The following is a 24152-nucleotide window of genomic DNA, read 5'->3' on the forward strand; positions in this document are numbered from 1 at the left end:
TATAGATGAGGAGGCATAGGTGGTGCAGAGATGTGGGAATCAGACAAACCGACTGATGCTAGGATCCCTGAAATGCCATGAACTGTTGCTGCAATCTTGGGCAAGGCATTTAACTTGGCCATGCTTCAGTTTCTTTCTCTGTAAAATGGAAATAGTGATGTGATAATTTAAATACCACAGTGAAATGAGAAGTATATGAAAAGCACCCTTGAAGGTCCATGTACCAGGTACATGTCATCCAACACTTCCATTCAATCCTTCTACCCTGTACCAGCAGAATGTACCAAAAAGAGCCCCAAGATCTGTCCCAAGACAAAAACTGTGATTCTGTTTAAGTCTTTTAATCAAATTAATGCATCTGCAATCCCTCACCAGAGCATTCACCTTTGTAAATATAAGAAAAACCCATTTATATACAACTGTTATATAATATTAATACCTCATTTTATATAGGGTTTTATTCTTTCATACTTTTCAAACACATTGAAACACATATCAAGGCAGTTTTTTCTTAGATGAAATGCATAAAATTTAGTCTGGCAGAGTTTCATTTTGATTTGCTCAGGTTGTCTGCTTCCTTCATTTACGAAGCAGGTATGGGGTCTATATACTACAGTACAGTGTTTAAAAAGGCAGAATGCCAAGAACTGGTGCAAACATTTTGTAAAGCTTTTCAACAATATGTATCAAAAGCCTTACATTACTACAGAAAGTTAATCCTGACTAAAGAAAATGTGAAATTATAAATATGAAAAAGGCTTTATATACAAAGATGTCCAACATGGGATTATTTAAATTAGTTAGAACATTGGCATAATCTAAATTATCCAAAATTGGAAATTAGATATGTAAATTAGGATAAATTCCAATTATGTTATTTTATGATATATATGAAAACTTATAATGATATGATATATAATTTAGTAACACACTCTGCTGAAAATAAAAGAAAAATCTGGTTAATAGTGGATTGAACAAGGAAAGGTTTGTTCTTCTTGCCTAACAAGAGGCCAGGGGACGGGTGGTTGCTGTTTTTTTGTGCAGCTGCTCTGTGATAACGTTAGAACGTGGGCTCTTTCGTATGGTTCATGCTGTCACTGACAACTCTGCGCTTTTTGTCCGTACGCTCATTGCCTCATAGTAGCAAGATGACTGTGGTGGCTTCAGGTATCACATCTGTTCTCAGGACAGGGAGAAGGGGAAACGGCATTATCAGAGATGTCTCCTCTTGCACCTATCTGTTTCATCAGAAAGTGAAATATCTTTCCCAGGCATCCCCCATCAGATTTCCCTTTGTGTCCCATGGTCCAGAGCTGCTTCCGTGGACACCACTAGCTTTCACAGAGATTGAGCAGTGAATTCAGCTTTCCACTTCTATAGTGGAGACAGTAAAGGCAGAAAGCAGTAGGCAAGCAGTGGTATGTAAGGGAGAGACTGAAGTCAGGTTGGAAGAGAGAAAGCAGAATGTGAAAGAGCACAAAGCAGCTATCCTGAAATGTGGCAGCATGCTGTGGAGGATGATTTCACAGTCCTGTCCCAGCAGCATGGTCAGTGTTCACTTCCTCCCAAGGTTGGGTGCAGGAGGTCAGGCTGCCTAGGGGAATGCAGGCTGAGCACTGAAGCTGATGGGAGGCTGCTTCTGGTGCCAAGAAAGCGCTTAATTTTTACAGCACTTTCAGTTCTGTATTTCACTGTGTTGAAGTTCTCCAATTTGTCATGTATCCTGGAAGTGGGATATGGTATAACATGGTGGTTAGGACTAGGATTGGAGTCTGACATAGTTGGGATTAAATCCTATCTCAGCCACTTACCTGCTGTATGACCTTGGGCTAGGTGTGTGACTTCCCTCATCTTTGATTTCCTCATGTCCAAAATGGAAAGACATCAGTGACAACAACAATAACTTTTATTATTGTATTAGTAGCAGTAGTAGCAGGATATTAAAACTTGCCTTACTCTTTTGTTCTCAGAATAAATATAGTCAAGAATGCAAAGCACATACATAGCTATACATTACAAGTCAGCTGATCTTATTTGAAGTGGGTATCAATGTATCAGATGTCAGAGAAAAGTAAAACAGCAGTCTAGGAAGAAAAATGATATTGGCAAATCATACAAATATTAGGAAATAATGAACTGTATTGAGATGATATTGTGTATCAGGAAGTGCTTTATTTGTGTTACCTTACTGAATTCCCACAGTTGATATGGTGGGACATTAGTGAGGATCAGTTAGGTTATGCTTTGGTGACAAAAAACTCCAGTGGCTTACAAATTTCTCACTCATGCAAAGTCACTCTCCAGGTCTGAGCCTTTTGCAGCAGCACTCCAAGCTGCTTTGATCAGCTAGCATCCCCTTATCAGCACATGCAACCATAACCACCGAGGCAGGGGGTATTAACCATGTTTCTAGCTCTGAAAACTTGATGTTTTAACAATGCCCTACATGCATATGCTAGAGATGCCTTGCCCTAGACAACCCAATAATGTGCCTCAGTCACCTTGCCTAAGCCTCCTGCTTCCTTCATCGCCCTGTCCCCAGTCTTAGTCCATTAGAGCTGCTATAACAAAATACCACAAATGGGGTGGCTTCCAGACATTAGAAATTTATGTCTCACCATTCTGGAGGCTGAAAATCCAAGACTAGCGTGCCAGCATAATCATTCTGGTCAGAGTTTGCTTTCTGGTTTATAGATGGCTGTCTTCTGGCTGTGACCTCACACGGCAGAAGGAAATGAAGGGTCTCTCTAGGGTCTTTTTTTAAAAGGACACTAATCCATTCATGAGGACTCGACCTTCATGACAGAATCACCTCCCCAAAGCCTCACCTCCTAATACCATCACTCTAGGAGTTAGGATATCAACATAGGAATTTTAGGGGGCCACAAACATTCAGACCATTGCACCCTCCCACCACTCTCCTCTGGAGTTCTCCTCCTCCCTGGGGGTTACGGTTTCAAATACAAACCCACCAATCCAGAGTGCACACCCTAAAGCACTTCCTTTATCAGGCTTACACTCTGGGCCACTGTAGACTTGTCCTAATCACCCAGGGCCAGACACCAGACAACTAGGGACAGGCGCTGTGCCCCAGAGCCTGCCCAAATCATTCAGAGTAGCCAAGCCTAACCCTGCCTGCCCTGCCTCACCTTTCCTTCCCACCCAGTTCCTTCTCTCCCTGTGCCTCAAGACCTACCCCAGTGCTTCCCATATGCCCCCTGTGACATGGGGTCCCCTTCTTGGGACCTGGGAGTAATAAACTATCTTTTCTATGGCAATTGTTTCCTGACCCTTTGGCCTTAATACAGCTGAGATGATTTACTTATACACTACAGTTTTAAAACACAAAGGAAGAAAGAAAAAACCATGGAGAATCAGCTTTTGTATGCTTCCACCTAGACACACAAGCACCTGCTCATCTGCATTGGGAAGGGAAAGTTCAGTCTTCCCCGTGTGTACTCAGAAAGAAAGATAAGGGGAAATATGGGTTCTCTACCACTGGTGGAGTCATAAAAAGTGAAGTGGTACACAACGGGAGGGGGAGGTGGCAGTGGGTGGATGTCTGAACCAGGGCCCTTAGAAGCCCATATTTGAGCCAGTGGGCAAGCTGGCCCTGTGTTGGTCACTTAGCCATTTTGTTAGCTTCACCAAAATTTACCTGCATCCCAAGAAAGCCCACCAAATCCATGTTTTCTCTGTGACCTACTTTAACACATTTCATCAAACTTTTAAAAATAAAAATTTTGAGCTGCCTTTCCCTTTTCAAATTCCTAGGAACCAAATAGTCTTCCATGAGGTTTAAAAAATAATTGCCAGCTGGCCTGCAATGCCTCTATTCTCTTCTTTTGTGTTCTGCAGTGATTTTCCTACCCTGGATATTCTGAAATGCGCCGCTTCTCCACACGGCCTTTCCTCGTTGACTGTTATTACCTTAAGTATTCTTTTTGCTATTACGCTTTGTCACCAAGCCTGGCTCATAAGACAGGCCAAGCCTTCCTTCCTTTTTCTGTAATTTCATATTTGCTCTTTTCCCCTATTAAGAAGCCAGCCCACCTTTTCCCTTTGTCATCATTTTTTTTTTTCTTTCTGACATACTTCCAAAATGTTATTTATCTCTCCTGTGACTTTTTCCCTTTTACCAATAGCATCTATTTTATGGACCCACCTTTACCAAGTTTATCCTCACCTGTCTTGCTTCTTCTCTGCCACAGTAATTTCTCATGAACATCTTTTCTATGATCCACTTTTCATTTTTATATCGTTTAAAACATCACTCCTGTCTCCACTTATGTTTCTATTAGAAATTATGATAGCATTAAGTCATTAAAATCTGTATCACTTAGCTGTGTCATTTTACTGCCACCCTGCCAGAGACCTTCCAAAATAACAATATAACAGAAAATCACTCTTATGCATGCAGTGAAAAAGGCAGGAGGAAAGTGACAAGAAGAGAAAATGGAGACTGACCATAAAAGTCAATTCCAAAGGGCCTGCACAAAGCAAACAGAAGAATGGAACTGTCAGTCAGTGTATTTCTTTAACCAACGTAGATGGTCAATCCAAATTATTCTGTAGGAAAAAATGGAAGGGAAAAAGAGAGGAAAAAGAAGGGAGAGCAGAAACTTTTGCCCTTTCCATTCCTTTTCCCTTCTGACATTCTTTTGAGATTATTTTCCTGACTGTATCCCCAGAATTATTTCTGTATTTAAGGAGTATTTACTGTGCATTTACTGTGTGCTGAGCATAAATGAGACATAATATCCATTTGCATGGACCCTAGAGACCCCAGCTGAGGTCTTGGCTCCAGCTCCTAGAGGTTATATGGGCAGTGAGGTTCAGAATTACATTCAACTGAAATTTCCAAAAATGATTTTTTACTGGGAAAGCTGTGAGACTGATAAGAGAACTGCATTTGTCAGTGGCCTCCAGGTGCTTCCCTTTGTAGAAAATCAGGAGTCTGGCTTGGTGGGATGGGTGATATGGCTTCCTGGTCCATTGGGCTCCTCCCACAGCCTGGCCAGGCCAACCACTGGGCAAAACCTCACAGTGCTCCTTCAACAGGGGAGGGAGGATTGTTTAACTCACGTTTGTGGGGTTTCTGGAGCAGTTTTTGAGCAAGTGATGGGAGGAAAATAGAGAGGCTTGCAGAGTAGCAGCTGCAGTCTATGTAAAATATGCTAAGAAAGGAAGCAGTGGAGGAAGATGACTTTAGCCATGCATTAAGAATGTACTCTTCTCTTTGTCACTTCCTTGAAAGACCAAAACTGGATTCAAAATACGTGTAATTACTTCTGGTTTCTAGATTGTGTTTCCTTGCACAAAATATACAAAGATTTGATCACACGGGGTTCCAGAATTTATTTGGGTTACATTTAAGTTCTGTGTGACTTTAAGCAAATCATTCATCTCCCTTAGAAATGGTTTTCTCATCTGTAGAAATAGATAGTGAGATGACACATGAGGACTGTTGAAAAGTAATTATTTAATTCATAGATGGTGAAGGGGAACTAGTGGCTGATATCACCACCCACACATCTCTTTGGGCAAGGCTGATGTATTCAACTCACTGGCTGCCCTCCATTGAGATTGTCTGGTGTTCACAGTGTACAGGGCGTTAAATATTTTTAATCCTTGCCTCTGATGATTATTACATATAGCTCCCTGAGCAGGGTGAACTGTCCAGGTAACTACAGAGGTAACTGTATCTAACCTTACAGACAAGGATTATGGCAGGCAAAACTGTTTCAACAGAAGCTTTTACACAATTGTCACAGTAAGGCTGATTTCTGGCTGGAAGTGCTACATATAACACGATAGAATTATTTATTAGTGTGTATCATCTCTGCAAGTCACTTGGATTTCAGAATCAGAGCAAGACAGCCCACAGAAAAGGAATTTGTTTGGAATAATTAGATGGAGTTCAGTCCAGAGCTAGGGATATGCTCTCCAGGGGATGAAGTCTTGAACCCTCTACCCTGACATCTTGGTGGTGAAAGAATTGAATTATGTACTAAATTAGAACCCCTTGCATGACTCGTGGAATATGATGATAGGTTCATAGGTAGAGCTCACATGAAAGTTACTATGTGCCCTTAGCAACCAAAACATCCTGAGTAAAAGTTAACAACCAGCTAAACAACACTGTGAATTTTAGCCTTTCTCACAAGAGAGCAGATATGATTTTTTATCCCTCCCCTGAGGCCACCCAGAGCAGAATATTTACCTGCCAGGGCCCTTCCCGGACTTGGCCTTTAACTCTAGTGCTATCAAGGTTTGCTTTGTGAAGAAATTGCTTCGAAGGTTCATGAGCCATGCTACTCAGGCTGAATAGCCACTATAGAGAAAAGAGGTAGGTTTTGCCCTAAACTGAGGAAAACATCTTGCTTTCAAGTTGACATCAAACTGCAAATTGTCCTGAGAAGCTTGAAGGCAAGTGCTTCTAGATACCCACTGGCATGCTAAGTGGGCAGCAGAGAACTCCTCTAAGACACAGTTAACTCTTCCAAGCCCAGAAAGATCTTGATCTTGCCTGGATGAAGGAGAGTTTTGCAGCCCTGATGATAGAACTGTGCCTTCCATATATCCCTCTATTCTCATTTCCAACCAAGTGAAGGGATTTCAGGAGCCAAGAAACAAACCTCCCTTACAATGTCTTACTCAGGTTGGGGTTACTGTTATCTGCCTACAGGAACACAAAAGCTACAGGTACAAAAATCCCTGTGGAACGATATTTTAGAAACAGAGATTTGAGTACTATATTCAGTTGTCAAAAATCAGATCAATCAAACTGCCTTAGCAAATGGCCATAAAGTACCTGGTCAAATTCAAATGTTTATTTATACAATCCATTCATTTGTTAGACAAGTACTTATTGAGCATCTACTATATCCCAGATACTCACTAAGTGCTTGGGATATGTCAATGAATATAACAAACAACAAATATAACAATAAACACAGCAAACATTAAATTTTGTAGTATGGTAAAAAGTGTTAAGGGCTATGGAAGATAAGATAATGAGATGGGGTGGGGCAAGCTGTAATATTAAATAGTGTTAAATTGAGAAGGTTAAATTGTGAATAGGAAAGTAGATGAGATTGAAATCTAGCTAACGTCTCTTTCAAGACCTGAGATTTTATTTGGAGTCCCAAAGAGGTTCACTTATAAATGACATTTTTAATAAAGGGCAGTTAACTTTATTTAGGGTGGGATTGCTGGAATAAGACATTTCACATGAACAAGGAGTCCCAAGGTGGGCCTCTTGTCCACAGCCCCCTTTTGTTTGCTTTATTAGCAAAGATGTGTTGAGTTGCAAGTAACTGAAAACTTTTTGTGGTCTGTATAAGAAGATGGATTCATTGGTTTACATCACCAAGGGTCCAGAGCAGAGGAATGGTTTGATCTGGACTCTAGGTCTGTTACTCTGGAATTTTCTAAACTCTGACAGAGAGTTGTATGCATATCACAAGTGCCTTATTATCCTGAAAGCGCATTATATATGTGTGTGTGTGTGTGTGTGTGTGTGTGCATGTGTGTGTGTGTGTTTTAATTAGAAAACAACAGAGATATGTATCTGCTAGGCACTATGAAAAATTTGGCTTGAGACTCATGGTTCCAGCATGAGATAGCCCTTTGTAGTGGACAATATCTGTTTTCCCAGTATCTATCTATTCTTGTCTTGGTAATATCTCCAAATTTTACACTGATGTCCATCTTTCTGCCATGCAGTCTATATGTTTTGGAGGAGACTAACTTCACCTGGCCCAGAAGCTGAGCCTATGACTCAGGTCCAAAGCCAATCAGCTTTACCCCATGTCCTGCTCAGTTATGGACTCATGGTGTGCCCTTGGTATAATCAGAACAATGGGGCTGAAGATGCTATTTGGTAGGAATTTCTTGAATAGATCATCCTCATTTTCTCGCTTTCGTATGGCAGGCTGAAATAATCTGGTTAATTGCTTCGGGCATTTTGCTAGAGTGCAGAAGCTGGCCTGAAGACTATGTCAGTTCTAAGAGGCCAAAGCTTAGAAAATTCTAGAGGAACAGACCCAGATCCCAGATCAAATTATGGCTCTGCTCTGGACCCTTGGTTGCATAAGCCAATGAATCCACCTTCTTATATAGACCACAAGAAGTTTTATGTCACTTGCAACCCAAAGCATCTTTGCTAACAAAACAAATAAAAGAAGGCTGTGGACGAGAGACCCACTTTGTGACTCCTTGTGAAACATCTTATTCCAGCAATCCCACCCTAAAGTTAACCTCCCTTTATTAAAGATGCAATGTATAGACTGGATCAACATTTTTTGTGAGTCACGAAGAAGCAAGTTCTTAAATCAGTAAAAGAGATACTTCCAGAAAACTAAAAATAGTAGAACATATTGAATTAGAAATGAAAGGTGAAGATGTTAAGGCAGGCTCAGGAGGATCAATTCTAAGGTAATTTAGGGGAAGGAAATGACAGACTCTCTCAACCTCCAGCATAGTAAATTGTTTCTTGATTCTATCTTAATGAAAATATTGTGCATTCTCTCTTCTCTCCTGCAGTATCGTCAGTGGATATTTTTGGCCTCTTTTTCTGCTTTTACTTTTTGCATAGATTTGGTATTTTTGTTTTTAATAAAAGTGGAGGTGCTTCTGAGAATTTCTATTGCAACAGCAGGGCTTGAACTTCAGGTCAGCTGAAAGGAAGAGTGTGTGCTGTTTCCATGGAAACCATAGCAGTATAATGTCAGGTACTAAGAGACATCAAGAATGAAGGGATAGAATCCGTGCATCATTTTAATAAACACATCCTACTTACCGTTATTTAACCACAGTCTGAGTACATATGCTCTACCCCTTAATAGCCACTCTTCATAAATTTATTTTGACCACATCTAACCTTTCTAAGTTGGTCCTGATTATGCTGCTGAGTAAAAAGATGAAAAGAATGCCCTTCATTAAAGTATTACAAATGCCTTATTATTCTGTAAACTCATTAGACATATATATGTTTTAATTAGAAAGCAATATGATGGGGACTCACTAAGAAGGGTTAACTTAAACCCACAGAGACAGACAGATAAATTAAGAATCAGGGCTTATCTTTTGTCCTTAGTTCCTCATCTTATATGACAAGCCTCATTCTGGGTTATTTGTGGTAGAAAAAAAAGTAAAGAAATAGTTTTTATGTTAACCGTCTCCTCTACCGATGTCTCTCCCCCAAAGTGTATTGCAGAAGTACCATATCTGTGGAAGCAAGAAAACTACCTTCCCAGTCTCTCAGGTAGCAAGGGGATGTAGTCAAGTGCTTTTCAACTCCATCTGAGGGAATTCAGTGAGAAGGTCTCACAGAGGCAACTTGGGAAGAAAATGTCTGTCAACACTTCTCTGTACCATCCTTCTGTTCACTGTCCCCACTTCCCCACAAGCCAGGGATCCTTTGTCAACTGTTCCCTCCTGATCTTTCCTCCATACATCTATCAGTAATCGAGAGGGAAGGATGAGAGAAGGGAGGAAGGAAGGGAAGTAGAAAAAGTAGGAGGAAGAAAGGAAGAAAAGAAAGGAGAGAGGAAGGAAGTCCTGATAGCATCATGAATCAACTTGATGGAAGAAAGATTTTCCATTCAATCAAAGACCCTGAAAGGAATATTGGTTGGGAAGAATGGTTTGTGTGCAGTTCCTCAATTTGGTGTAAGAGAAATTGTGCCAAATTCCAAATAACCTAAAATAATAGTGTCCTAGGGCCAGTGAGTAGAACTCAGAGAGCAAAGCCTCTCTGTGCTGTAGCCTAAGAAATTATAAACACTAAAGGCAAATGAAGACTTTTCTCCCTTCAGCAACCCATAATTGGAATAGAAAGTGGTAGAGCTTGCTAATGTCAGCGAAGTCACAGAGCTGCCCAGGACTAGCTGCCATGGCCAGAGGGCCAGTGGCCTCGTGAGCCACAAGATAAGGGGACTGGAGTGCCAGAAAGGAGCAGAGAGGAGAGGAAGCTTCACAGTAGCAGTTAGGACAGTCACGGGCACTCATTCCTCCTGGGAACTCCCAGGGTTACCTGGACCAGAAAAACAGTGCATGGAGCTGAGGTCCAGCAAGTCCATGATTGAGCAACATGAGCCAGAGCCTTAGACTTGGATCTCCCTTTCTGAAGCATTTCCCTTCTGAGGTAACCCAGCAAAAATAGCAGGCGCATCACTAAATCATCACTAAATCCAAGGAAATCTAGACTGAGAAGCACAATCTCACCCTCAGGAGGTAACAGTCAAGATGCCAACAGGAGAATTCCTTGCCTGATCAGTCAGCACACACACACACACACACACATACACACACACACACATGCACAGCAATCATTTAAACTTACTTGCCCCAGATTTTAAATTTATAAATGACATAAAAATACCAAGACAGCAAAGGTCTACCTACAGCAAAATCCCTAAAGATGACCTGTAATAGTCATCATCATCATAGTCATAATCATCACAGTCAATCTTGTGAAATAATCTCACTACTCTTAAAAGAACAATGAGCTTACATTTTGTGTAATCATTGGATTCTGGGTACAATATTGATATGCAGATGCTAAATATTCCTTTGAGTTTATGATGCTCTTACATCTTGAGCTTATCATGCTCTTGCATCTTGACACCATTTACTGCCAATCGATTCAGACATCAATAATCTAGTCCTTTCATTTGCAATAGTGGCTAATAGTTTGGAATATGCAAATGACCTTCAGATGGGCTTCCCTTTCTACCTTACAGGGAGATTCCTTCTAGAGAGTCAAAAATCTGACTACAGCAGAATATAGTCACAACTCCTGGAGAAAGAGAAAAGATAGTATTCCAGGAGGGATGGAGCCAGCTAGTTAATTGTAATAGCACATTTTTAAATGCCAAGACTTCATTAGAGTTTAATATTTGAGTGAGCACTTTGATTTATCATATTCCCCAATCTGATCTGCCTCAGACAAAAGAGCATGGATTCAAGTACAGACTTTACTAGCTCAAGGAGGGCTCTGTGGGAGAAAAGGATTCAAACTCATTGACTACAGATGCAGAAAATCTTAAATAAATATTTTACATGAAGCCATTTGGGACAGGTCTCCTGCTCCCCACTGAGTCTCAGAGAATAACTTGAGTAGGAGAAAATACAATCTGTATGACGGCTTACAGATAATTCATGGAATTTTATCTTGAAGATAATTTAGAGAGTACCTAGTCCAAGTGTGGCCTAATCTTGCCTAGGGACATGTTAAGATTTGGCATCTAAAACTTAAAATGAATAAATGAAGCCATTTGAATAGGCCCTCTGGGATGTGCACTATAAGTTTTGCTACAGGATTTTAAAGTCTAGCTCTCCCCACATCATTCATTTATTTTATTACCTGCCCAGCCTTTGAAATTATTCACTGAGCTCCTGAGAAAACCAGAAAATTGAGACCTGCATCTGTTAAGTAACTTGCTCAAGATCACAGAGTGATAGAATTAATGAAGACATGTTTGTGGGGATAAGGATGGAGATGGATGAAAACAGGACTGTATCCAAATTCTGTTAGTCCATGAGCCAGATAGATTTGAGGATGGGAGGTCACAGACTAAGGGAAGAAGCATTTCTCTCTCTCTTTCCTTTTCTGTACCATTCCCCCTCAAGCTTCCACAAGCTGATTTACACCAAAATCCTAAAGTTAATGCAAAACCAAACCAGTCTGTCACACTCAGAGTTTAGTAGAAACTCTGTTGGTGATGTGAGAGTCCTCTTTTATTTTTTTTTCTGAAGCAGTGTTTTTCCATTGCAAATATGTTTCTTCACCTCTGGACTCCTCTTTCATGTTGAGGCCAATGAAGGCATAACATAATAAAACCTTCTTTTTAGCCATGGTCATTATATTAGTTTTTACAACTCAGCTTTTTTCCCAATATAGGAAATATTCTGAATCATAGATTATATTAGAGATTTCCAAACTAAAGATGAAAAACAGATCTAAAAGAAATTTTATTGTAAGTACGACCTTAATGGAATTTGCACTCTGACCTCTAAAATCCAAAATTTGGCCTATCGGACTATGCTATTCTTTCTTATTCCACATAGACTTGTCTACAGACTGAAATCAGCTCTCCAATTGCTCTTTCAGGAGGTTCTCCAAGGTCCACAAAACCTGAGATTACAAATAAAAAATTAATTTAAGAAATCAAATAACAAGTATTGCTGGGGCCAGGACAGAGTCTTCCTTTGACAGTCAGGTCTATATGCAGGGCAAATTCCATGCAAAGCAGCCTCTCTGTACCATTAATCTAGTGTGTGTGTGTGTGTGTGTGTGTGATGTGGTATGAGAGAGAGGGAAGCAAGAGGGAGCTTGGATTTAAAAAGAGGGAAATTTCAATTTACTTGAAAATTGTACTATCAATAACGCACTTTTTAAAATACAATGACATTTGCAAGTTTGGAAGAGTAGAAAGAATGGACATGCAGTACTGGAGAATGGAAAACCAGGAGGCTTCAGATTCATTTCCAGTTTAACAATATAAATGCTGTACTGTTTGGGGCAGTGACTGGGCTGTCTCACCTCAGTAATCAGCTTTCTTTCAAAAGAAACAACTTTTTATTTTTACTCTTTACAAGATGTTTCTATAAGAAAAAGAAAATCCAAAATTAAAACTTAAATGAAGACTGAATCAAGTATGAAGGAAATATTTAAGAACAAGAAAAAAGAGTCACTGTTAACAGCAAGTCAGCCCCTCTCCATGGTGGTTCCCACCATGGAAGGTTTGCTAAAGCTTTCCACTTCTCAAATTATAGCCCACATTACCAGCACTTATTTTTAAGTAAGCGTATGTCTTTATTCTCATTATAAATCAGTATTAATAAAAAGTAAAATAACAAGTGAATCTTACACTTCTTGAATCCGCTTAGGGCTTCCCTTATGAGCACGTTTTTTAATATGTAAAGTGACCCATAAAGGCCAAGATTTCATTTTCTTAAATGAATGCATTGTTTAAAGAACCTCATGTTGGTACATAATTGAAACCCAAATGTAAAATTGTTCTTATAAAGGTTTTTCATAACAATGAATCACAACTTAAAAAAAAAAAAAAAAAACCTACCAGAGAGAAGTGGGTGAAGGGTGAGTAGAAACAACTAATAGTCTCCTTGAGCCTTCCCCACATGTAGGGCCACTGTAGAAACAAGCCAGTCACTGGGGTTCCTCTGGATCTCCATCTGACCCCACTCCTTTACTTGAATGACAGCCCACATTGTGGCAAATATCAAAGAGAAACCAGCACAAGTTTGGTATTAGGATTTGACCCAGGAGACTTACAGTATCCTGAATCACATGCCAATTTTATTTGCAGTACTTGGAGTGAGCATCAGATTCTTATCAACCCTTTCTATGAAATGTTCAACATATTATTTATTCTTATATCACTCTGGGTTCTTTATTCGTGTTTTCCTTAAAATTCAAAGTTTGTGATTTTTTTTAAAGATGTAGAGAATAGTTAGCATAGTGGTTTTGATATCAAGCACAGCAGGCTTCAGATCCTAATTCTGCTACACACTAGCTATGTGCCCTTGGGAGACTAATTTCTTCTCTAAGCTTGAGCTGACTTATCTAAAAAGAGTTGGCGATAAAAACCATTGTTATGAGATTTAAATCTGAACAAAGTGGAGAATGCTATTTCCCGGTATTTTTTTCTTTAAAGATGCCTCTTCTGCTGCTGATGGCTCTTCAAATACTGGGGTTACCCAAGCTTCAGCCTGAGCGCTTCTTTTTTCCTCCTATGCAGACTCTGGACTCAAAGATGGTAATTATAATGCAGCTTTACTTTGGTCACCCACTGTCTTGCCAAATTTCCTCTGTGGCACTAGTTCTTCTCCTCTCACTGGAAGACTATTCCAACTACAGATGCTCCTTGACTTACAATGGGGTTACATTCTGATAAACCCATCATAAGTTGAGGATATTATAATTTGAAAACGCATTTAGATGCCTAACCTGCCAGACGTCATAGCCTAGCTTAGTTTAAACATGCCCAAGCCATTTACATTAGCCTACAGTCAGGCATAATCATCTAACACAAAGGCTATTTTATCATAAAGTGTTGACTATCTCATGTAATTTATTGAATACTGAACGCGAAAAACAGAATGGTTATATGGGTACTCAAAGTACAGCTTTTACTGAATGCATATCGCTTTTACACCATTGTAAAGTCAAAATATCATTAAATTGAACCAATAAGAGGGACTGTCCATATTCTCTTGTTTCTCTCAGATAACAAAAAGTCACAAAGTCACTTACATAGAAAAACTCAGTCATATCTATAATTAAAATATCCCATATCGTCTAGTATTCAATGCTCCAAACTCAATTTAGAGTTGCAGTTTCTCGCCCCTCTTGGCTGAGACTTGCAGCAATTTAAAAGCAAAAGGAGGCCATGGTCAACTTTCTCTCTTTCCTCACCTGGCACTTCTCCTCCTCATCCCCTTCTTACTGACCAGGACATCTGAGGGAACAGAGAAGCATGAAGAAAGCAAAGGAGCTGTCAACTGCCTGGCACTCTGTGCTGGGATCTAGCGGCAGGATTCTGTGGACCTGGAAGCTGTTGACTACCCACAGACACCTAAGACTTAGCATGTCCTAAACCAAACTCATGACCTGGTCCCCAGCACATGCTCTTCTTAACAGTTTTTTCTGCTTTGTGCTACCATTTGCCAAGTGAGCAATCTGATCAATCTAAAGTCAGTCATTCTTGTCTCCTTTCTCCCCCACCATGATATTCTATCACCTGGGTTAGCAAATACCATTTAATACAATGGGAACCTCCACCTTCTCCAGTCTCACAGTGACTGCCCTGTTCAGGTTTCTCTTATCTCTTCTGTAGATTACCTTCATGGAATCAGAGCTGGTTGTCCACTACTTCCCATACAACTTCAGAGCAATCTCTTTTTTTCCTTTTGTTTTAATGTTTTGCTTTTTATAAAGTGATCCTTCCTACTGTTGCAGTGATCACGCCATGCTCAAAAACAACCCATTACTCCTTCTGCCAAAGGAACCATCTTCTTTATTTACTTGGCTTATAAAACTCTTCACTTTCCATTCCTTGCCTACCTCCCAACCTCATTTCTCTCATTGCAGCCTGTCTCTCAAGAAACCTCCAACTAACCACATTTCCTCCACCTTCCGGGATCATTCAAGCCTCTGTGTCTTCGCACATACTGTTCCTTCTGTTTAGCATGCTCTTCCCTTGCGTCTTTACTTTGAAAACTCATTATCTCCAAAACAAACTCTCTCACTTCTTGAGCAGCTGTATTAGTTTTTTTTCTTCTTTGTGCCTAAAACACTTTCTTCAAGCACCTCTCTGACAGAAACTAGTGAAATGTTACAATTTCCTGTTTATACTGTATCTTTCTCCTCCACTGGACAATGAGGTTCTTGATTTGGGTAATAAAAATTCAAGAAAATTTAATGAACAAATGAATGTATCAATGAACTGAACAGTTGCATATTAAGAAAGTAGAAAGAATAAACAAGGTTAAAAGGTAGAATGTTCTCTAAATATGACTTTTTGCCTAATACAAACAGGATAAGACTTTATTTAATTATGAGCTCTTTTTCTACAGAAGAACGTTCTGTTCTCAGTTCCTAAGCAAAATTTTATTTTTTTAAATGCTACTATTTATGCTCCTTAGGTTGGAGGACGGAGTGTTCTACATGTTTTTTCTGGTAATTTGGGGTAAGGGAAAGGAGGAATTATACAAATTGCTTTGCAAACAAATGAGCTAACCATTACCCCACAGTGTAAGATCCTGGAGGACAGAGACTGGATTTTGTTAACTCTGTACTCCAAGCAAAGCTCCTGATTCCTTGAAGGTGCCCCAATTTTTAAAAAAATAAATACAAGCAAATCATATATCTCTAAGAATAAGCTCATAAATACTACATTCATTATAAAACTTAGAGCTCCAGGACACATACAGCATAAAACCTAGTTTTTTAAATATGTTTCTGAAAGAAGTGGGTCTTAAGATTAAAGAAAAAATAAAATTACTTATTAGAGGAATAGATCAAAATAGAATAGCTGTGAACAGCTATTTTCTTTTCTATTTGTCTATCTTCCAAAGGTTTCTTCCAATAGTGAATGTAGAGAAGGATGAGAAGAGTAGACATGGTAGAGAGGGTATTGCAGTCTCTGGAGTATTCATATCACATTGGAAAAGGGTGGCCCTCTGAATACCAGAACTATTGGGAAACAAAGGCTGTCCCTAGACATTATGATAAGTATTCTTGTCCTTTGGGTTTGCCCATCACATTTTGTGCAATAGTATTTCCACTAAATGGCTTCCTATAACTCCTCCCTTATATCTCTCCATACACATTAAACCCTGCAGCAATGTGGCACTCAAGAGGTTAACATCATGGGCAAAGTAGCCTCGGTTCCTCCCTTGCGGGTATCCTGGCATTGCTAAGCTAATGTTCTACATTCTGCTAATGTGAACGACAACGGTGGAATTTCCCAGTGCCCAGGAAGGAAAAGAATATCATCAAACATTCCAACATCTCCCAATTCTCTTTCCCATTCAGTGTCTCTATTGCTATATAAATGGCCTCATTTTTAACAGAAGTATGACAAACACAACAATAGCATCATTTTACAGAAGCACTAAAACACATTTTTAAAATGCATTTCATTTCAAAGCCACTCTAATTTAAGCCTTTTGGAGTCTTTATTCTTCTCTCCAGAAGCAGCCTCTGTCCCTGAATGCCACCAGGAGAGCTGAGGAATGTGGATAGCATCTGCCAGGGACAAGATGTGGCCTCCCAAGTCTTTAGCGATTCACAGGTTGTAAATGTACTTTGATTGTGCAACTGTGCTTTTACACCAGAAATTTGTAAATGGGCATTTGCAACTTTCAAATGGTTAGCATTTAATATCACTCCATTTATCATATAGCCACAAATGCCAACATCACATTTTTTTTTAACCATACCATTGTTGATAGGCACAGTTCAAAATTTTTTCTTAGTGTTTCCTTTTGTCTAAATATAAGGAGTAAACACAGTTTTGCTTACTTATACCTTCCCTAAAATCAATTTTAAATAAATCCTTCAGTTACAAATGAGTGTTTTTAGCCTATTTCAAATTACCCCGAAACACTTCCCACATAATGGACATACTTACTTTATAGAACATGCAGTTTTAAATCGATTTTGCATGAAATTTGGTCAAGCTGACAGCTATGAGCAAAATGCTATACAGGAGTTTCTTGTGGCTATTCTTATGACCAAATATCTACTACACACAGCCTAAGGTATCATAAGGATTATAGCTCTAACTGCCACTTTCAATTTTTAAAATATCTCAGGGCAGAAGGACAAGCTGACCTAATGAGAAGGTCATTTGAATAGATTTTTTAGTGCAAGGCACCACTAATGCCTGGTTGACATTCCAACCCAGAGAAATTTTTTTCATCTGCGATTAATGGACCTGACATCCATTTTTCCACTGCTTTTGAAAACATGTATTTCAGGAGTTATTGTTAAATACCACTGAGATCATAGGATACTAAACTCTTATGACTGAAAATATTGTGCCAGAGGCCATAGTTTCTACAAAGAGTTCTGGATCATACTAGGAAGTGTAAAAGTTCATGGTCTTTGTCCACTGAATATCACAATTTCTCCAATATGAGAAACTTTTATTAATGGAAAATAATTGCATGAGTGAGTAATATGGTAAACCCATAATTAGGTGATGAAGTTTAAAATAAATTTTAAAAGAGGAAGAGAACAAGGAGAGAATGGGATGGAGGAAGAGGCTATCTCTTCCTCCAAAGTTTCATGAATAATTGACTCTCCACTTGCTCTGCTTCTACTTAACATGCCAATAGTCAGAAACTGTAAGGATAGAACAGAAGTGTAAAACCCAAAGTGCTGCCGGGCGCGGTGGCTCATGCCTGTAATCCCAGCACTTTGGGAGGCCCAGGTGGGCAGATCACGAGGTCTGGAGATGGAGACCATCCTGGCTAACATGGTGAAACCCCGTCTCTACTAAAAATACAAAAAAATTAGCCAGGTGTGGTGGTGGGCGCCTGTAATCCCAGCTACTCGGGAAGCTGAGGCAGGAGAATGGCATGAACCCAGAAGGCGGAGCTTGCAGTGAGCCAAGATCACGCCACTGCCCTCCAACCTGGGCGACAGAGCGAGACTCTGTCTCAAAAAACAAACAAACAAAACCAAAAAAACCCAAAGTGCCCTTCTCTCATTTCACTGACTTAAGTGATCTAGAATTTTGCTAGTATAGACAAGAGATGTCCCCCTGGTTAGTCTGCCACTACCAGGACATAATGTTAGTTCCTGATGCAGAGCTGTGTGGACTTAGGCAAGTTATGTAACCAAATCACAGATTCCTCATGTATAAAACTGAGATAATTATATTTAATAATACATTCTTAATTGGGTTGTTGAAACAATTAAAAAATAACACTCAAAAGAGCTAAGTACCTAAAAAAAAAAAACTCTCAACAAATATTAGCTATTATGTTTATCAGGAAGTTGAAATCGTTAATTGCTTTTAGAAAGTGAATAAAAACCTACCTGTTCACAAGTCACATTGGACCTAAATATGATTTACCAAATCTGTCCCTTAATATATGCAACAAGTTGGGTATATAAAAACAAATTCATTATGGGTTGGGTATATAAAAACAAATTCATTATGAATTGAGAAAAATTGCAACCCTCACATAGTAGTAAAAGGAAAGTGACAAGGTCCATCTTTTCGTTCATTTGCTACTCTTTTTAAGTGGAGTAGATCTTCTGGATGAAGCCTAAATACTGGTTAACAGTGACAGCAAGGAAGAACAATGAACCAATACATGAAGCTGAGTTCAGGCGATTGTTTTATTGCAAAGGGAAATCAACTGTTACTAAGTTAAACCACCATGTGTGAGTTACAGGTGTCACTGCATGAATGTGTTGACTGTGTCTCTGCTAGGAAATGAAATGTAAAATTTAAGCATAATTTTGGAACAATACACATATTTTTGTTTACGTGCACATTTTTATGCTTCTGTGAAAGCGTAGCATCTTACTTAGAACATTTAAATGATTAGTATCAAAATTAGACATGTAAACACAATGTGGGTTCATTAATTGTTCATTATTTCTGCCTGTTGCTGAATTAGCCTGTGACCAGGTTCTGGCTGCAGCATATATCACATGCACACTACATTAGTCCTTCCCGCCACTCCTGTCCTGGGATGAGGGAGTCCAGAATGGGCACCATTAGCAATTCCTAATGGAGGCTCTAATTCCTACTTAGAGGCAAACAGTAGGAAATTAAATCAATTCAATCTAAAAACATACAGTGGCAATGCCATTTCACAAGGGATGCTGTTTAAACAGTTAACTCAGAGTGAACTCTTCCTGTTCTTTGATTGGGAAGCGTTTCAGACCTTAATTACTGTGTTCTGTGAGTCTGTGACAGATCGTCCCTTTTTTACAGGCTTCTTGCCAGCATAAAGCTGGCTTTTTTTTTTTTTTTTTTTGCTTTTAAGAAGACTACACTTAATTAGTGCTAGCGTAATTAACTCTTTGTGAGTTTGATCTCATTTCACCATTAAATTTTGATTCTAGCTGGAATTATCTGCTTCCATTGTCTTTGTAGTCATTCTTAAAATAAAAACAATTTGAAACATAAATGTATTATCCGTATCAAAGGCAAAACTTTAAGGGTTTTTTTCAGTACAATAAACATGGTTGTAAATTTAACCAAAAACATATAACAGCTTATATAGGAATTGGTAGAAATATAAAGGAACTTATAGGAATTTGTCCACAGCAGCAATAGAAGCAGAGGGAAGAGCCCGGGGAAGCTCAGGCTTCATCATCAGTGTTCCCAGTTAACCACATAAACACAGGCAACTCATCTCACCTCTCTCAAATTTTTCTTTCCTCGTGTGCACAATGGGATTAGTAATACCCGAGAGGGTTGCTGTGACCATGCCAGGAATACATCAGGTGCTCAATAATTGTGAGCCGATTTTTCCTGTCCTCTCCATCTTCCATCATAAAATAAGATACTGTGCGTTTTAATTCTTTGACTCTCTATTGTAGTACACGGCAGAATGGCTGTCAATCTGACATACTTTCAAACCAGTAGCACCCCACCGCCATCCTGCTCCTCAGAGAGTGTCCTTTTGGGTGACACTGTCTGTTCCCACATCTAAGAAGAAGAGATGACAGACTTGACTTAAAACAGGGAAGGCTGGGATATGAAAGGTTATGCTGAATGATACTGAATGCTAGGAGTTGCAGAGAAAAAGGATTCACTCTTCATTAGTGAACCCCAAATAAAAATTGATCACATTAGGCTCACCATGACAAAGAATAATTCAATCAGTAGCTTCTTTTAAGATAAAATATAAAGTTTCTTTCTAAAAGTAAATTTAGAAAAAGTTGAGAAAAATTTTTCTAGCTAAAGATGGCTCTATCACTGTCTCTCTAACTTTTTTAGAAAAATTACTACATAGATTATGTAAAAGTGATACATTCTCATAAGAAAAGCAAAAGTAACACAATAAGGAAAAGAACAATGAAAAGTAAAAAAGAATTCACCAAAACCTGACCATCCTCAAATAGCTGTAGTTAACAAATAGAAATCACTCTTTCAGACATCTCTTTCCTGGCATACATAACAGTAATTTTGCTTATGCTTGAATTAACTGAATGAGAAGTAAAAAATGAAATAAACAAAATTGTTGAATTTCAGATGTTTCTTCAGTGCAAGCAATATTAATTTTTAAAATATCTCTGAAGTTAATTAAAAGCATTATGAAAAATATTGAAAGGTTGGAATTATTATGCATTTCAAACCAAATATTTTAATTTTAGATGGATTCTTTTGACTCCTGCTATAACAGCATAAAATCTGTGCACTTAAACATACGCCTGCTTCTGATTACTTTATTATATTTGTGTATTGTTAAGGTTTACAATATTTGCATTTCATTAAGACATATTTCAAATTTTAGTCATATCTAAATGGATTAAATGCTCCTCAGCTAAGTTCTCATATAGTATTTTTATTATATTTTCTTCATTTCAAAAAATGTCATTTTGATTTATCTCTTGGTCAACTGGATTATGTCATCTAATCAAAATTGGTTTATTTGTTTAGAAATACTATACTCCTAAAGTTCTTGTGCACATTTTTGTTCGTTATGCTTCAAGGATAACCTGTTTACGTGAAAATCATTGAGGCACACATTTTCCCAGAATGCCACACATACCGTTTTCTAGTATTGAGTGTTTAGGGAAAAATCTAATATAAACTTTACATTTTTCATTTGTACGTGACTTGAGTTTTGCCTCAATGGCCATTTTTTTAGCCTTCAAGTTCAGTCACTTCACTAGGGTATATATGAACTGGTATTGATTGCTATCTAATGAGGTTTTCCATAACACCAGTTGATATGAAGGCTCAAATCTTTATATTAGAAAGAAATGTTCTTTTTTATTTCTGTGTTATTATTCCTGGAAATGAAATTAATGTTAGAATCAGATGTAAAGTAAAGAAAATGTGAGACAATGTACAGGAGTATTCATTATACCATGCAAACACTAACCAAAGAAAGCTAACATCGTGGGACTAATATCGGACAAAGCAGATCTTAAAGAAGCATTATTAAAAATAAAGAGGGATACTTTGTCATGTTCAAAAGTTCAATACCCAAGAAAAATAAAATAATTGCATAACTGTATATACTTAATAAAATATTCTCAAAATCTAAACAAAAATCTACAGGAAAGAACTAGATAAATCCATGATCATAGTAGGAGATTTTGACATATCTTTTTTAATATCTGAATGAACAAGTAGATACCAAAATATCATAGAGACATAGAAGATTTGAACATTATTAATAAACTATACCTATGTGACATATGTAGAATGCTGCTTATAATAACTATAGAATGCACATCATTTTAAGGCAAAATGAACACTTACCAAAATTGACAATACACTTGGCTATAAAACATATATAAACACACTGAAAAAGATAGAAATAAAGGGAGAATATACTCTGACTACAGAGGAATTAATATTGAAATCAATGACAAAAAATAACTAGAAAATTCTCAAATATTTGGAATTTATGCAATGTACTTCTAAATGGCACATGGGTAAAAAAAAGTCACAAAGGAAATTAGAAAATGTGTTTAAGTAAAGCAAAATCATCAAAACTTGGGATTTGTAGCAAAAGCAATATGTAGAGGGATATATTTAGCCTTAAAGTATATGTGTATTAGAGAAATAAGGCAAAAAGTACTAAATGATTAAGTTCCCTTTCAAAAAACCAGCAAGTTAAAGGAAAAGAAATCAGAAGAAAGGAAATAATAAAGGTAGGAGCATAAATTAATGAAACAGAAAATTCACACATAATAGAGAAAATCCACAAATCCAAAAATTTATCCTCTTAAAAAAAAGTTAAAATTGATAAACTCCTAGCAAGACTTATCAAAGTTAAAAATAAAATGGGGGAAGAAGGTAAATACTACCAAATCTAAGAATGTAAAAAAGGCATTTCTGTAGTCCCTACAAACATTTTAAAAGGAAGGTATTATGAACAAATTTATGTAAATAAATTTTGGAATCTAGAAGAGATTTTTCTTTAAACATATAGCTTATCAAAGCTGACATAAGAAAAAATGAAAAAAATGAATAATCCTATCTACAAAATATGTTGAGTCCTTTAAAAAATTTTATCAGAGAGAAAATTCCATATGGCTTTATTGATAAACTCCTCCAGCATTTAAGAAACACAGAATAGTAATCTTACATCTATTCTAAGAGAGAATAAAAAAAGAGGGACCACAACCCAAAGTGATTTCTAATTTGGTCAGCAAAACCTTGTTACCAAAGCTTTACAGGACATTGCATGAAAGAAAAACTGTATGAATCTCTTTTAAGAATATAGATGCATGAAACCACAAACACCACAAAGAGCCAAAGCAACCTTGAGAAAGAAGAACAGAACTGGAGGCATCACACTTGCTGATTTCAAATTATATCACAAGCTTTCTAAACAAAACAGTGTGATACAGGCATAAAAACAGACACATAGATGGATGGAACAGAATCAAGACCCCAGAAATAAACCCACACATATATAGTCATCTAATTTTTGACAAGGGCACCAAGAAAACACCATGGGGAAAGTATAGTCTCTTCAATAAATGGTGTTGGAAAGCCTGAACATTCACATACAAAGAGTGAAATTGGACCCCTATTTTACACCACTCACAAAAATTAACTCAAAATGGGTGAAAGACTTAAATGCAAGATTGAAAACAATGAAACTCCCGGAAGAAAACATAGGGAAAAGTTCCTTGACATAGGCAGTGACTTTTTAAAAAATTTTCTACCAAAAGCACTAGTAACAAAAACAAAAATAAACACATGGGACTACATCAAACTAAAAAAATTTTGCACAGCAAACAATCAACAAAATGAAAAAATAACCTACAGAATGGTAAAAAACATATATATTTATAAACCATATATCTGATAAGGAGTTAATGGCCAAAATATATCAGGAACTCATACAACTCAATGGCAAAAATACAAAAAGAAAACTGATTTAAAAATGGGCAAAGTACCTAAACAGACATTTTTCTAAAGAAGACATACAAATGGCCAACAGGCACATGAAAAGATGGTCAATAGCACTAATCATCAGGGAAATGCAAATCAAAACCACAGTGAGATATTACATCACACCTGTTCAAATGACTATTATCAAAAAGACAAGAGAGAGCAAGTGATGGTGAGGATGTAGGGAAAAGAGAATCCTGGGGCATTGTTGGTAGGAATGTAAATTGATACAGCTATTACAGAAAACAGTATAGAGATTTGTCAAAAATTTTAAAATAGAACTACCATATGATCCAGCAATCCCATTTCTGGGTATATATCTAAAGGCCATGAAATCAATATGTCAAAGAGATATCTGCATTCTCATGTACATTGCAGCATTATCACAATAACCAAGATGTGGAAACAACCTAAATGTCCATTAACAGATGAATGGATAAAGAAAATGGGATACATGCACACTCACATACACACACACACACAGACACACAGAGATAATATTCAGCTATA

The sequence above is a fragment of the Pongo pygmaeus genome, chromosome 1, assembly GCF_028885625.2.
Source record: "Pongo pygmaeus isolate AG05252 chromosome 1, NHGRI_mPonPyg2-v2.0_pri, whole genome shotgun sequence".
NCBI lineage: Eukaryota > Metazoa > Chordata > Mammalia > Primates > Hominidae > Pongo > Pongo pygmaeus.